The sequence below is a fragment of the Paroedura picta genome, chromosome 3 (genome assembly GCF_049243985.1).
Source record: "Paroedura picta isolate Pp20150507F chromosome 3, Ppicta_v3.0, whole genome shotgun sequence".
Lineage (NCBI taxonomy): Eukaryota > Metazoa > Chordata > Lepidosauria > Squamata > Gekkonidae > Paroedura > Paroedura picta.
Window position 1 is genome coordinate 97,641,900 of NC_135371.1, and position 15,086 is coordinate 97,656,985.

General features: G+C 44.8%; 1 protein-coding gene and 1 long non-coding RNA gene across 2 annotated transcripts in view; one reads left to right on the top strand and one right to left on the bottom strand.

Moving 5' to 3' along the window:
* Positions 1 to 15,086, top strand: part of KCTD16 (potassium channel tetramerization domain containing 16) — a 254,219-nt gene that overhangs the window by 12,867 nt on the left and 226,266 nt on the right. The window lies entirely within an intron of this gene.
* Positions 3,594 to 15,086, bottom strand: part of LOC143832474 (uncharacterized) — a 44,141-nt gene continuing 32,648 nt past the window's right edge. Inside the window, exon 3 of the long non-coding RNA XR_013229278.1 lies at positions 3,594 to 4,913. This is a non-coding gene — a long non-coding RNA (uncharacterized LOC143832474). The remainder of the gene's footprint in view (positions 4,914 to 15,086) is intronic.

A 15,086-nucleotide genomic window follows, 5' to 3' on the forward strand; every position in this document is an offset into this window, starting at 1 on the left:
ATAGCACCTGACTGGCTTTCAGTTCTCATTCAGCCATGGATTTGACAGGGAGATCTTGAGTCAGTCACACCCTCTCAACCAACCTACCTAACAATATTTTGAAATTGAAGTGGATGAGGGAAAAACTTTGAACTCCTTAGCGACAGGGCCAAATGCAAATATAAATGTAGCAGAATGATGCTGCTTTCTTATTTAAAATAATAATCCTGCCTGAATCTGAAGCACACTACCAAGCCCTCATACTTGTCAACACTCTTGGCATGAGTTGTGTAATGGGAATTTTGTATTAATTTTGAGACCATGGCATGTGAGGGAAAGCAGTTTCAGCTTCTCCGCCCAATGTTGCTTTTGTGCCCTCACACTTCTCCGGAAGCTACAGCTGATTCCGTTTAACAAGCATTACATGAAGCCCCAGAAGTATTTTTGTGATTTTTGCAAGGAGCTAACATTGGCTTCTTAGGTCACTTTCGGTTTCTGGCGGAGAGGGATTAGGTGCTCTTGGGCTGTGCTCTGCTGAGAGGGAGTAGTTTCATTTCTTTTACTTTTACTTTTATATTTATATTTATTTTGCTTCTAAGTTCCTCACTTCTCTGTTTTGGGAGGTGGGGGAGAAGTAAGGGCTTTAACAAGTAAAAAACTCATTGTGAATGGAGAGGTGTATTTTCTTTCATTGCTTTCTTTCTCTGCTGCTTGCTGTTTTATTTTTACATTGGATGAGGTTTTGAAGCTTTATCTCAGCTGCATCTTTTTAGCCATGGCTAGCTTTCAGACAGCGACAGCTCCCTTTTCTTGTGAGGATAGTACAAAGATGCTAATTTACCTCTTTTAATCCCTATTTATATTCCTTTCCCCCCTATTTTACATTACCCTACTTCCCCCTTTTTTACCAAGAGCTTTACCAAGTAAAAGAAAAGGTTTAGCATATCCCTGTTCTTGTTTTTGGCTTGGTTTGTTCCCCATTTCATGTCCTGTACCTCTGTTTAATGTCTGGAGGCACTATCCTGAATTACTAATGCACTGAATTTATTGCATTTATTACTTTTGAGTATTAGTTACTGTTTTTTTTAATTTTACTATGACTAGGAAAAGAGGTTGTTTTCTTGAGGACCATACCCAGCCATTTTCTAAACAGAGCTAGCTTGATGATTTCTTGTAACCAAATACTCGGACTAACTTTAAAGGAGACACCCCTGTTTTGGGACTTCAGGGTAATGTACCAGAAGATTGTACTTCTTGGGCATCTTGCATTTTTTAAAGTCTACCACACCCTCCCTAGAAGGACCCCTCTCTAGACAGGCTAATTTCTCTTGGATACTTCTCCTGAACACTCTATTTTGAATATGTTAGCATCTCAGAAATTCTTGATTGCTGAGATGGTACAGAAGATTTATAAGCAGTTAGATACCCTGACCACTTTAACTACCAAGGCAATAAGCCAAAATTCTGAATTCCATACCAATACAGGGAGTATTAGGGTGGTTCTGCTGTGCCTGGATTGCCACCTAGGAGAAACACTACAAGACGAGTAGGTTTTTATGCTCCACTTTTCACTGCCCAAAGGAGTCTCAAAGAAGTTTAGAATTGCCTTCCCTTCCTCTCCCCACAACAGACACCCTATGAGGTAGGTGAGACTAAGAGACCTTCTGACAGGACTGCTTGGTCAGAACAGTACTATCAGTGTGCTGTCACCTAGCTGGCTGCATGTGGAAGAGTGGGAAATCAAACACAGATCACCAGATTAGAAGGTGCTGCTCTTAACCACTACAACATGCTGGCTAGATCTGGTTTTGACCCACGTAGGGTTTTCTTGAGTATTTACCCAGGGGAGAACCAGCTGCAGAGTACAGAGCAGTAGTCCGCAACCTTTTTCAGGCTGCGGACCGGTGGGGGGGAGGGCGATCTGGGTGCTGCGCATGTGCGGCAGCCCATGCACAAGCGCGCATGCATGGCTGCAGAGGTGCATGTGTGAAACTGCCGCGCAAACGCACATGCGCGGACCTGTCACGCATGCGCGTTTGCGCCAGCGGCCGCGCTTCCCTCTCCCCCCCCCCCGCAGAAAGAAGCTTGACAGGCTGCAAGGTAATTGGCCACTTTGACAACCAATTTGCTTGCGGCCTGGTAAGTTTCTAACTGCGGGGGGTGCGGAGAGAGAGCCACGGCCCGGTTCAGAGGCCTTCGCGGCCCAGCACTGGGACACAGCCTGGTGGTTGGGGACCACTGGTATAGAGTATCTAGATGCTCTATTAAATCAGAAGATTGAAAACATAGATCTAAATTATTATGAAAGACTGATAGGCCCTACACATTCTGACAGACTGATGCTTCCCCCCCCTTCTGAATTCCATCTCCAGTTATGGCAAAGTCTGACTGGATATATCTACATGGCATCATTCCTCAGAGGTCTTTTAGAGTACTATCTGTCACCCCTCTGATCCCTATTAAACAAACTCGACCACAAATAGGGAAGCGAACCTGTTGATTGACCTATCATCTCCTGACAAATATAAGCAGCTTCATTATACAGAGAGTGGAAACAGAGGTTCAGCACCTAAGCAACAGTTTCACGTCCTTATGTCAATGAACGATAAAGATTCAAATGCAGTTGATACCAGCTTTCTAGATTTATTTGGAGCTCTCCCAGTCTAAGAGCAGACCTGTCATGTGCATGAAACAACTACAAGATAAATTAATTATCAGGCACTCAGAAATCAGAGGAGTGCAGGTGGTATGCTAAAACAAAACTCCTGTTTGGGGAGGCAAGGTAAATTGAAAGATTTCTGGTTGTTTATTCTTTTTTTTTTTTAAATACAGCACTATCAAGCTAGCAAAGCCCCCATCAAGGCGAATGATACTTGACTTCCTACATTCACAAAGAAATGGCATTTGGAATTCTACCTTAGTTAGGAATAAAACCAACGATTAGTGTTGTTCCCCTCACAGAGGGAGGATGACTGGCAACCCAAGCTCTGGTACTGTTTGAACAATCTGTATTCAGATTTGGTCTAAAAATGGGTGCCCTGTCCTTTATGCTTCCGGTATTGAATAACGTGACCATCTTTCCCGCATATGGTGGGACTGCCCTGGGTTCCCCCCAAGTGCCCCGCATCCCGAACAGTTGCCAGATTGCCTCATGGCATCCAGGTGCAGTGAGGAAGGCCTGTGGTTGGCTGAGCCCCCCGGGAAAAGGCTTCACAGCAGCGGTGGAGCACTGTGCGGCCATACCTGCATACTTTGGGTGGGCTGGCAGTCTCCATGGTGGGAGCTCGGCCGCACCAAGACAAGGTGGAGTAGGTGCATCCCTCCCCTTCCCTGGCAGGGCAGTGGTTGGTGGCGTGTGCAGGAGTCAGCCTCACACCTTGCCTCCCCTACCCAGGAGGGCCCACCTTGGCCACAGGGAGCAAGGGTAGGAGGGCAGGATGGGCGCAAACCCTGCGCATGGGCCAGGAGGATGCTCTGCATGCAGAGCCTCCCGCTGCCCGGCAAAGCCGCCAAGAACAAGGTAGGAGGGAGGCCGCCGCCACTGCTCGCGCTGCTGCCACTGCCACCGCAACAGCGGCTCGTCCTGCCTTATGGCCCCAGAATTCTGGTCACTTTAGTATTGAACAGTGTGATTTATTCATGACCAGCTGGAACAAATCTTCTTAAAATACTTACTTGGAACATTGCAGGATGGAACAGCAAAAATCAGTTACCACATGCCACCACACATGAAAAGGAGAGGATACATAGTAAACACAGCAAGAAAGAAGACAAAGCCATTGTGTATGATATAATCTGAACAAGCTTTAGACAGGAGATACGTAAGTAGATTGAATTCATATATAGAGGAAAAACAGATGATAAATTTAGCAATATTTAAGTATGCATAGAGCTAAGTTCAATGAGAAACAACATCCATTTAAACCAAGGGAGTGGAAAATGTAAACAAGCATCTCAAAATCCAAAAAAACGACTGAAGATGGTGCCGTGCCAGCCCATTCTGTGATGAGCTCTCGAGCCAAGCAGAGGGCCAGGAGCAGATGCACCTGTCAGACCTGAGCGGGATGCGCAAATCTCGCTCGCTGGTCGCCCCAGGAACCAGGAACGGCACCCTGAGGGTCCTATAGATCTGCGGAGACTGAGTTCTCCGGATCGTCACTGACTGTGCTCGAGGCCATGATGGCGTCCTTGTCATAAACAACTTTCTAAGCTTGAAAAGACCAGTTGATCCTGCATTCTTCCCAGATTATCTCTTACCAGATTGACAAGAGCCGAAATCTGATAAAATCAGCAACGTAAAGACTGTGAGTTCTCTGTTTGTTTTCCTACTCTTTAAAGCCAGGCATCAGCCCCCCTCCTTCCCCCCTAACCAATTTACAAGGGAATCCTTTCTCCCTGGACGGGAGGCAAGCCAGCTAAATACACTCGTTAAAACAAACAAAGGAAAAAGTTTAAGAATTTGCTAAGAAGAGCTCAATGGGAGATGCTGATATAATACGGAGATTGACTAACTGTTAACGTCTGATCGCTCGAACTCTCACGAGACTCCCTGCGAGACGTCCTGTCTCTGTGACTTGTGATTGTTTACAGCTATGGAAAAACTAACCAAGGCAAAGTTCTTTCATTTGTTATGCGAAGGCAACTCAGAGATACTGAAAGTAGTAAAAAAGGTTGAAAAGGAAATTCAAGACACCAAGAAAGAGCTCTTAGACAGAATCGATGATTTGAAAAAAACAGCTGATGAAAACACATTTCAGCTGGCAACACATCAAACGAGAATCCAATGTCTGGAAGTTAATCAACAGGAGTGGGAGAGCATGGCAGAAGATAAATCTGAAGCCCTGGAAGTAGAATATAAAGTTTGGAACGTAAAAATTAAAGGCGTCTCAGGAGAATCTGGGAAAACAGACCTAAGGAAGGAAATCACCGAAAACCTGGAAGACAAAGAGGAGGAAGAGATTCAGATTGACAAAGTATACAGAGTCTATTCAAAGGCGACCGCACGAAAGAAGCAAACAAGAGACATCTTTGTGGGCTATGACAGTAAGGCTGCAAGAAATACTCTACTCAGAAAGCTTCAGGTGACGCCGCTGAGCTTGGTGGATCAAGAAGCACAAATACTTCAAGACCTGCCAGCAGATACATCATGGAAAAAAGCACAATTCCATTTTTTGCGACCACCTGAAGAATGTGACGAACAGTGGAGCAATTACCTGGTCTCTCTTAGGAAAGACAGCAGCAACTTTTAGGTCAGGGCCAACATACAATGGGAACTGATTATATATTACTTAAGATAATAATAGATTATATTCTTATATGTATCAACAATTACTTTGCTAAGAAAGACAATAGTAACTTTTAGGTTAGGACTAATATGCGATGGGAACTGAATATGTTCTTTTTAAGACAATAACAGACTATACTCTTACATGTATTAACAATTATCTTTTTTTTCCATCTTTCTGTAAGCGCTTTATATATAATAAAAATAAACATCTTTAAAAAAAGCATCTCAAAATCCCATATAAGTAGAAAACAAGCACCCTAATGCATACAAGATATTTTTTACTTTTAAAACCCCATTTCCCCAGAGCTTTCTCAATTGTAAATTTGCAAATCAGCTATAAAAACAATAAAATGTATTAATTTAAAGTATATATTCCTGTTTTTTTAAAATTATCTGGTTTCCCCATTCCCCATTGCGTAGCAGATTGCTAATTAACTTTTGAGACACCTACTGATGCCTTTGCTCCCTCTCCTTTCTGTTTCTTCCTTTGAACACATATTGTTTTTGGGATTTTGGGGTGCTTGATGCCATTCCTGCTCCCTCTTGTATCAGTGATAAGAAAAGGTAAAAAATGTCCTCCCCAGGCTCCAGCTCCAAATCTCCAGGAGTTTTCAACCTGGCAACCCTACCCTCAGTATCTTATTGGTGACCAGGCAGGACCTGGCAATCCTAGCACAAACTCCTATAGAGAGAAAACTATATCTTTTAATATCACCAATAAAAAGTAATTTTGGCAAATTTCTGTTTAAAGAGCCAATGCAGGAAATATCAAATTATATTCTATGACGACTATCTAACATTTAACTGAAGAGGTTTGCTCTGGAAGAGAAGGCTTCCTTTTCTAGAATAATTCTTGTTGCTTTGTGAAAAGGAGTCATTAGAATCCAACTTAATATCTGTTAGTTACCAGATGTTCAATTATATGTGAACTCTTAACAAAAGGACTCCCTTCATATTATGTGGTGCTCAGTCTTGCGTGGAAGTTCACTGCTGTATTCTTGGAACTGGGATAGAAGCATCTTAGAATCCTCACTTCCTTAATAGCTCCCGGTATTATTTAATGGCTAGGCACATTTTAAAAGTTACTGCACAGTGCAAAGGAAGATATAAAATGAACTGCTGATTGTTCTGAAATTTAATGATCTCTCATGAGAATGAGACTTTTAAAGTGCACAGAGTGGGCGAAAGGAAGAGTGGGAGGGAGGAAGTTCAAATGCTGTTGATTTGTGCAGTGCCAGAGTGCAAGACAGACTGTGAACAGGATGGAAGTTATTGGAATCAAAACAGTGTCCTCTTCCAGAGGGCACATATTCTCTTAAGCAGAGATGAAACTTTCCTTGCAAAGACTCCATGGATAGAATTTGCTTGCGTTCTAACCAACAGATGTATTGGCCTGTCAGAAATAGATGTTCCCTTAGATCATATTGCTTAGCTAGCCATTGCATTAGCTTGTGATACTGAGTCTTGGACATATGTTTGCCATTTTCTCCAGTAGCACTGTTTCTTCCTTGTGGCAACATTCCCAAGTATACTTTCCTGTGAGCACATCCCATTGAACAAAATGAAGTCTCCTTTGGAGTGGATCTGCCTATAATTGTCCTCTATGGCAGTGGTCACCAACCCCCAGTCTGGGGACCGGTCCTGGTCCATGGATCAATTGGTACCAGGCCGCGGCTCCTCTTCGTCCTCCTCCCCAGCTTCTGCCTTGGGGGCTGCCCTACCACTCTGCCACCAGTGGCCGCCATGGCTGGGGCTCCCCCTCAGCATGGCACTGCACTGCTGGCAGCACCCCCCAGCAGGCGGCGTAAAGTCAGGGGTGCCAATGGGAAAGCAAGCGGAGCAGGGGCTCAGGCAGTGGCGACGTCCCTCGGCAAAAGATACCCCCCCGGGCCTCAGTAAAATTGTCAAGCGTTGACCGGTCCCCGGTGATAAAAAGATTGGGGACCACTGCTCTATGGAATACAAAGGCAGTTCACAAATTTACTGGATGTGGCCCTCCATATGCATGGTGGGAAATTATGAATGCCAACCAGGGTGTCTCTAAGCAGTTTAAAACTGCCTTTCCTTCCTCTCTCCATAACCAAAACCCTGTGAGGGAGGTGGTGAGGTTGAGAGCTCTGAGAGAACTTGGAATGGTCCACAGTCATTCAGCAGGCCTCAGGTGTCTCTAAGCAGTTTAAAATCGCCTTTCCTTCCTCTCCCCACAATAGGCACCCTGTGAGGGAAGCTGCTAGGGAGGGCAGCAAGCACAGGAAGCAATCATCTCTGCATATTTGCATGCAACCAAATGGAAACCATATATGCCTATCATTTAATTGCCATTTCAGTTAACAGCAATATATATATCCTTATCCATGGTTCTTCTATATATTTGTGAAATGCACCTGTGGGAGGAGCGTGTCTGGGGTGTCCACGCTTGAATATGGGCTGATTTATATACTGCCGCTTTTCCTAAGACCCCGTGGCAGTTTGCAGAATAAAATGTTAAAAACCAGTAAAATCGCATAAAATCCCCACTTACCATTACCATTACCATTACCATTACCATTACCATTACCATTACCATTACCATTACCATTACCATTACCATTACCATTACCATTACCATTACCATTTATTTGTTTGTTTCTCACCACTCCATGGGTAGGCTCGTGGCGGGTCACAGTTGTCTTAAAAACCCCAATTAAAACCCATTAAAAGACATAAAAATCATAATATAACATGTTATGATAAGTACAATAAGTAACAAGCGGCAACAATATCTAATCGATCAATCCCCTCTCTCCTTGTTCAGCCAGAGGCCAAGTCTTCTTCCACCAGGGAGTGGGTGCAGATCTACTAAACCATGGGAAAGGGGTCCTAATTGGAGTGCCAGTGTTCTGCCTTGGCCTCAACCATGTGCCTGCCCGGAAGAACTCTGTTTTACAGGCCCTGCAGAAATCTGACAAATCAGACAGGGCCCTTAACTCTCCCGGGATTTCATTCCACCAGGTTGGGGCCAGGACCGGAAAGGTCCTGACCTGGTTTTAGGCCAGGCAAATATTCTGGGGGCCCAGGACAACCAGTAAATTCATACCTGCAGAGTGAAGAGCCCTGCGGGGGACATAAGCAACCAAGCAATCCTGCAGATTAGTCAGACCCAAGCCACATATGATAGGTGTGACCCCTATGCTTGCTGCCCCCCCTAGCAGCCTCCCTCACAGGGTGCCCCCCCACAACACACATATCCAACCTCATGCCCTTACAAACTAGACAACCTGTCCCCTTACTCTTCCCAATGCCAAGCTTTCTCTATCTTAATGACTCTCTTCCTTTCTACCTCCCTCTCTCTTTGCTATTTTCCCTCCTCCTCCCCTGCTAGCTCCCATTGTATCAACTACAACGTGCTTTAATTCTAGTATATATATCATCTTGTTTTCCTCACCATGCTTCTAGGAAGAATGGTAAAAAAATGTTCAAAAGTAATTCAGTCTATTTGCAAAATAATAATAAAAATAAAGTACCATAGTGATCCTTACTCTATGATTTCCAAATCCACTTTTTCTATGTTTTTTTCCTCTTCAGATCTGAACTTTTGTGTCATTAGTGTCATGTGCTCACTCCCTCCCCCCTTCCCACTCCACACTCCTCTTCAGGTTGTCCGTTGAACAATCTGCTAATTTTTAAAAGTGTACTGCTGAGTGTGTCATGACACACATTTTTAAAATTATGATATAGCAACTATAACTTTGGGACAAAACATGGAGTGAGTTTTCATGTCATCTTCTCCATGCAATTACTCATCCATGAAATTCCTTTACTTTCTTTTTTGGATGGTAGGTTTTGATGCCATGCTCTTGTGTTTTTTCCTCATACTCCCCTTTCTTCTCTGCTCCTATCGCTCCCAGTGTGTTTTTCTTTAAAAAACAAAGTTATGATGTTATAATGTGGGGTAATGGGGCATTAAATGTGGATCTATTCCTGGGGAGCAAAAAGTTGTGCAGAAAATTTTACAAACTTTAAGAAAGCTGAAGTGGATGTTTGTACTTGTGTGAAAAGGGAACTTTGAAGTTGAAAGAACAATAGAAATTGGAGTGGGATATGGCTGCTTCTTGTTTTGCTTGTTCCCCTGAGGATAAACAACTGCTCATAACAGTCTGATCTTCGATGCATTTTCCTGTCTAATAATGTTATTGAATTGTGCCAAGAGAAGTGAGCACAAGAAAAAAACAAACAGAAGGGATGCATAGATGTTTTTATTCTGAAATAGCAGCAGGATCTACCTTTACTTATTTTGCATGCTGGAGTTTTTCAGTATTAGGGCTAGGAAAGATGGAAAATGTTCCAGCACAATTTTTAAATGATTATTAATAAACTTTGTTCTATAGAAGCTTCTAAGTGCCTATTTGTATTCCTGCATAGACCAAAATGGTATGTATATGTGCAGAAAAGGGATCCCATTAAATCAGTTATGGTAGTCATTTCTTGGGTGATGTAGGAGGTGTTAAGGAGTGGTAAATAATTTTCTAAATTTGTCTCCCCCTGCTCATTCCTCCAACTTACCTGGTACTGCCATCCTCAACATCCTCCCTCTATTTGCAACTGCTGTCATCAAAAAAGTAAAGGTAGAGGCTTCAACCAACAAGGAGGCCTATTTCTCGGCCTTCCCTTGGCCTCGATCTGGATATTGCAGTTGGTGCAGAATGCAGGGGTCCTCACGGGGGCATTTTGGAGGGCCCATTTCAAGCCTGTGCTGAGGCAGCTGGTTGCCAGTTGCTGCCCGGATCTGGTTGAAGGTTCTGGTTTTGACCTTCAAGGCCCTGCGCAGTCTGGGTCCCACATATCTGAGGGACTGCCTTTCGCCCTATGACCCCTCGCAGGGCTTTATGCTCTGTGGGTACTGATTTATTGGTCATTCCCAGCCCCAGGGAGGCATGCCTGGCCTCAACCAGGTCCAGGGCCTTTTTAGTCCTGGCCCCTACTTGGTGGAATGAACTCCTGGAGGAGTTGTGGGCCCCGCAGGAACTTTCAGCATTCCGCAGGACCTGAAAAACATAGCTCTTCTGCCAGGTCTATGGTTAAGGCCGGCATGGTGAGGAAGATCTGATGGGCCCCCCAGCGTTAAGAGCATAAGCACCTGCCATGTGATCTGCGCTCCCTCCTCCCACTCCTATATTAGATTTTGAGGGACTAGCGGGTTATTGACTGCCGTGGTTTTATTGTTTTAGGAGTCTGTATGGATGAATATCCGGATGGGTTTTAATGGGGTTTTAATGGGGTTTTAATTGGGTTTTTAATGGACTGTTGTAACCCGCCATGAGCCAGTTATGAGAGTGGCGGGCAATAAATCGAAACAATGAATGAATGAATGAATGAATGAATGAATGAATGAATGAATGAATGAATGAATGAATGAATGAATGAATGAAATAATACTGAGCACCTGTGGGATATTGCCTAGCAGTTAACTTGCACATGGGCATGATGATCCAGGGGCCATGATATGCGAATGGACAAATTGTTAATGTAAGATGTACACATTGTAGAATGTAGACCTTGTTTTTTAATGTTTAAACATTGATTTTACTGGAGGTACTGATAAATATGACTTTAATCTTACTGACAATTTACATTTTTATTCCTGTGCATGGGCCTCAGTGCACTGCTTTTCCCAGGGGCTTATTCATGCCCTGCGGCCACATCGTCCTTGGTGTACTATGCATGGTAGCAAAAAGTCTGCCCCAAAAGACGTTTTTATTTCTGCACATGAGATCATTTTCACTGTGTGAAACTCATCATGTTATTTTTGATTATGCATAGCAGCCCCTTCTCATAACGTCAACTGAGATTTTTCAGCGCAGTATCTAAAACTAGCTTTGCAACAACTTTTCTTGTGTGACAGTACTGAAGATGCTCTTCTTTTATGCATAAACGTTAGCGCGTTTTTGGTCTCCTCCCCTGACAGCCCCTTTGTGCTTGGAGTCCCTCATCCACCAATAGGGTCCTGCTGCTGATTTTCTGCCTCTTCAGTGTCAACAATCAATCTTCCTGGCAACCCAGCAATTTTTATGGTTTTATTGCATAATGACCATGAACTACATTTCCCATGGGGCCCTGCTGGCAGCATGTGCCAGAGAGGCAGTTAGGTGACATTGTAGCACAATGGGGGAAGTTCTCCCTCCCAGAGTTACTGTTGGAACTTTTCCAAATGCATAGCCATGGCAAAAAATCAACAACACTGCAGTATCAGAGCACATGCATAAATGGGAATGTTTTAAAAATGTTTTTAAAAAGGACAATTTAAAAGGGTTGGTGAACCAACTGCAGTGAAAACCGGTATATGCACAATAGCCCCTTGTAGGTCAGTCAAAAGCAGCAGAAGCACACTTGTGGCTGGTCAATTGAACAGTGTATCTTGAGTTTCCCTGTCCTATTCATTTCCCAGAATTGTCTCTTAAATCCTTCAAGTATGGAATAATTAAAAAGAGAACACAAGGAGGAGATAACTTTAGGGTAACATTTATGGAGCCAGGTGGAGTCTTCACATAAGAACAATTTAGCTAAAGGACTCTGTTTGTAATCAGCTGTATTCAGACCCACATGCTACCAGGCTGATAGATCCAAAGCAGCATTATTGCTTATACCAATGATACTGACTGGGTGGCTTGGGAGCCATGTATGGCTCTTTCTCATGGTGGCTCTTCTGAGTATTATTCTCCAATGTGGGAGGAAAGTGAGTAAGGTCACTACTGCCTGGTAGAGTTTGAAGTTTGCAGGCAGGAAGTTTCCATTTTGAAACAGCCACTGCCAATGGGATTGGAGAATGAGGTAAACTCTGAGCCTTCCCGTGTTGCAAGTCTCTTGCTAGGGATGGAAGTAAAGGATCTGTCCTTCCTTCAGCCTCCTAACCTTCTCTTTACCAGCTGCTGGAAGGAAAGCAAGCTGGTTGCAGGGTGGGGAGGGGGAGAGAGAAAACAATCCCTGCCACCACTAGTGCTGCCACAGCCACCCAGGAAAACAGGAAGCTGACCATAGTGGGGTGATGGTAGTTTTATTCTCCTTTCTCTAGCTTGTTATCCTTATGCTGAGAAGAGACTGAGAAAGCAGAGAGAGATGACTTTCCACTCATTCTAGATACATAGATGCTGCCTAATGTTCAACAGTAGCTGGGAGGGACAACTCTACTGTTTAGGAGTAGTTTGCTAATTTTAAAGATTATATGCTTAATATGTGTGTGTTTGATGGGATGGTGCATAGGGCCTACAATAGTCATGTGCCTTAGATGGTTGACAGTAATTAGGGATGCCAGTCCCCAGGTAGGACCTGAGGATCCCCTGGAATTATAGCATATCTCCAGGCGACAGAGATCAGTTCTCCTGGAGAAAATGGCTGCTTTGGTTGGGGGGATTCCATAGCATTATATTCCACTGAGGTTCCTTCCCACCCCAAATCTCACCCACTCTCAGCTCCATCCCCAAAGTCTCTGGGCATTTCCCAACCCAGAGCTCACAACCCTAGGGTAATTATTATTAATTATTTATTGATTTGATTTTTTGTTCACTGCTCCCAGCATGCTGGTTTATGGTGGGTTAAAACAATAAAACACCACAGTAAAACAATTAAAACAATCCCCACCTTAAAACCTTAACCTTCTCCGATGGTAAACATTAAACCTCATTGTCTCCCCCACACCCTCAACAACCCCTGTCTCCTGGTGCCTTGGGGAGATTAAGGGTAGAGTAGGCTGCTGCCCTGGCTAAATTGAGGAGGGGTCCCTTATCTTAATTACCCCAGTTTCAACCCAGAGCCAGTGCAGGAAATTAATCTAAAGAAAATCCCATCTAAATATCCAGGAGAGGTTCCTGACATTTAGAGCAGTTTCTCAGTGGAACAGGATTCCTTGGGAGGTGATGGGTTCTCCATATTTGGAAATTTTTAAACAGAGGCTGGATAGCCATCTGATGGAGAAACCGATTCTATGAAGGTTCAAGGTGGCAGCAGGTTACAGAGGATGAGTGATAGGGTTATGAGTGTCCTGCAAAGTGCAGGGGGTTGGACTAGATGACCCAGGAAGTCCCTTCCAACTCTATGATTCTAGGAGGCATAAGGAGATTAGTGGTCTCTCAGGTATGTTGGGCCAAGACCATGAATGGCATTAAACAACTAAACTCAGGCTATCAAACTTTGGTCACCTTATGAGAAGACAAGTTACTGGAAAAGATACTATGCTAGGAAAAGTTGAAGGTCACAGGAAAAGACAAGCACTCCCTCCAGGAGATAATCAGCTTATCTCTCACAACAGGAGAATTCCCAGAGGGATTAAAAGAGGCTGTGGTACACCCACTGCTGAAAAAAACATCTCTAGATCCGCGAGAGCCTACTAACTACCGACCCGTCTCGCATTTAGCATTTCTGGGGAAGATGGTAGAAAGGGCAGTCGCAAACCAACTCGTGGAATACCTGGAAGAAGCATCAGTCCTAGACCCATCCCAGTCAGGTTTCCAGCTTGGCCATGGGGTACAGACAGCGCTAGTCGCCCTGACAGATGACCTCCGTCGCCAGTTGGACTGAGGCGGGTTGGCACTGCTGATATTACTAGACCTCTCAGCAGCATTTGACACAGTCGACCATGAGCTTCTAGCTCGCTGCCTCATCGATGCCGGAATACGAGGGACAGCCCCTCAATGGCTGATCTCCTTCCTCCAGGATCATCGACAGAGGGCTGCAATAGGAGAGAGAACATCAGACCACCGACAACTTACTTGTGGAGTCCCACAGGGAGCGATCCTCTCTCCTATCCTATTCAACATCTTCATGCACCCTCTCGCACAACTGGTATGGAAGTTTGGGCTGGGTTGCCATCAATATGCAGATGGCACCCAGCTATTCCTCCTGATGGATGGCCACCCTGACTCTCCCCCAGAAGCATTAGCCAGCTTCCTGGAAGCAGTGACGAGATGCCTCAAGCAGAGTCGTCTGAAGCTCAATCCTTCAAAGACGGAGGTCCTGTGGCTGGGTAGGAAGGGCCCATGCAAGGAAGCGCGTCTGCCTGCCCTGAATGGTGTGCAGCTCTCTACGGTTCACTCCGCCAGGAATCTAGGCGTGATTTTGGATGCTTCCCTCATAATGGAAGTGGCTGGCATTCTACCATCTCTGCCAAGCCAAGCTACTAGTGCCCTACCTGGCCCCGGAACACCTAGCCACAGTGATCCATGCGACGGTCACCTCTAGACTGGACTTTTGTAACTCGCTCTACGCAGGCCTGCCCTTAGCCTTGACACGGAAACTACAGCTGGTTCAAAATGCAGCAGCCAGGATCCTCACTGCAACACCGTGGAGGTCCCACATCTGGCCCATTCTCCACCACTGCAATGGTTGCCAGTTGAATTCCAGATCAGACTAAAGGTTCTGGTAATTACCTTCAAGGCCATACGCAGTCAGGGCCCAGTGGACCTGAGGGATCGCCTCACCGCCTGTGCCGCCTAAAGAGCTCTACGCTCCACGGCTACCAATTAAGGGTCCCTGCCCCTAAAGAAATTCACCTCGTCTTGACCAGGGCCAGAGCATTCTCTGTTCTGGCCCCCACCTGGTGGAATAAGCTCCCGGAGGAGATCAGGGCCCTGACAGAGCTTAAACAGTTTCACTGGGCCTGCCAAAAGGAGCTCTTCTGCCATGCATTTGGTTGAGACCAGACATAACCAACAGCGACTGAAGAGCCCCTACTCCCCCCCTGCCCCCCCTCAGAACTCCACTAGTATACTCTGGACCTGTTTGCACTGTTGCACTGTTGCATTGTTTATATTGTTTATACTGTTATATTGTTATATGGTTACAACTATTA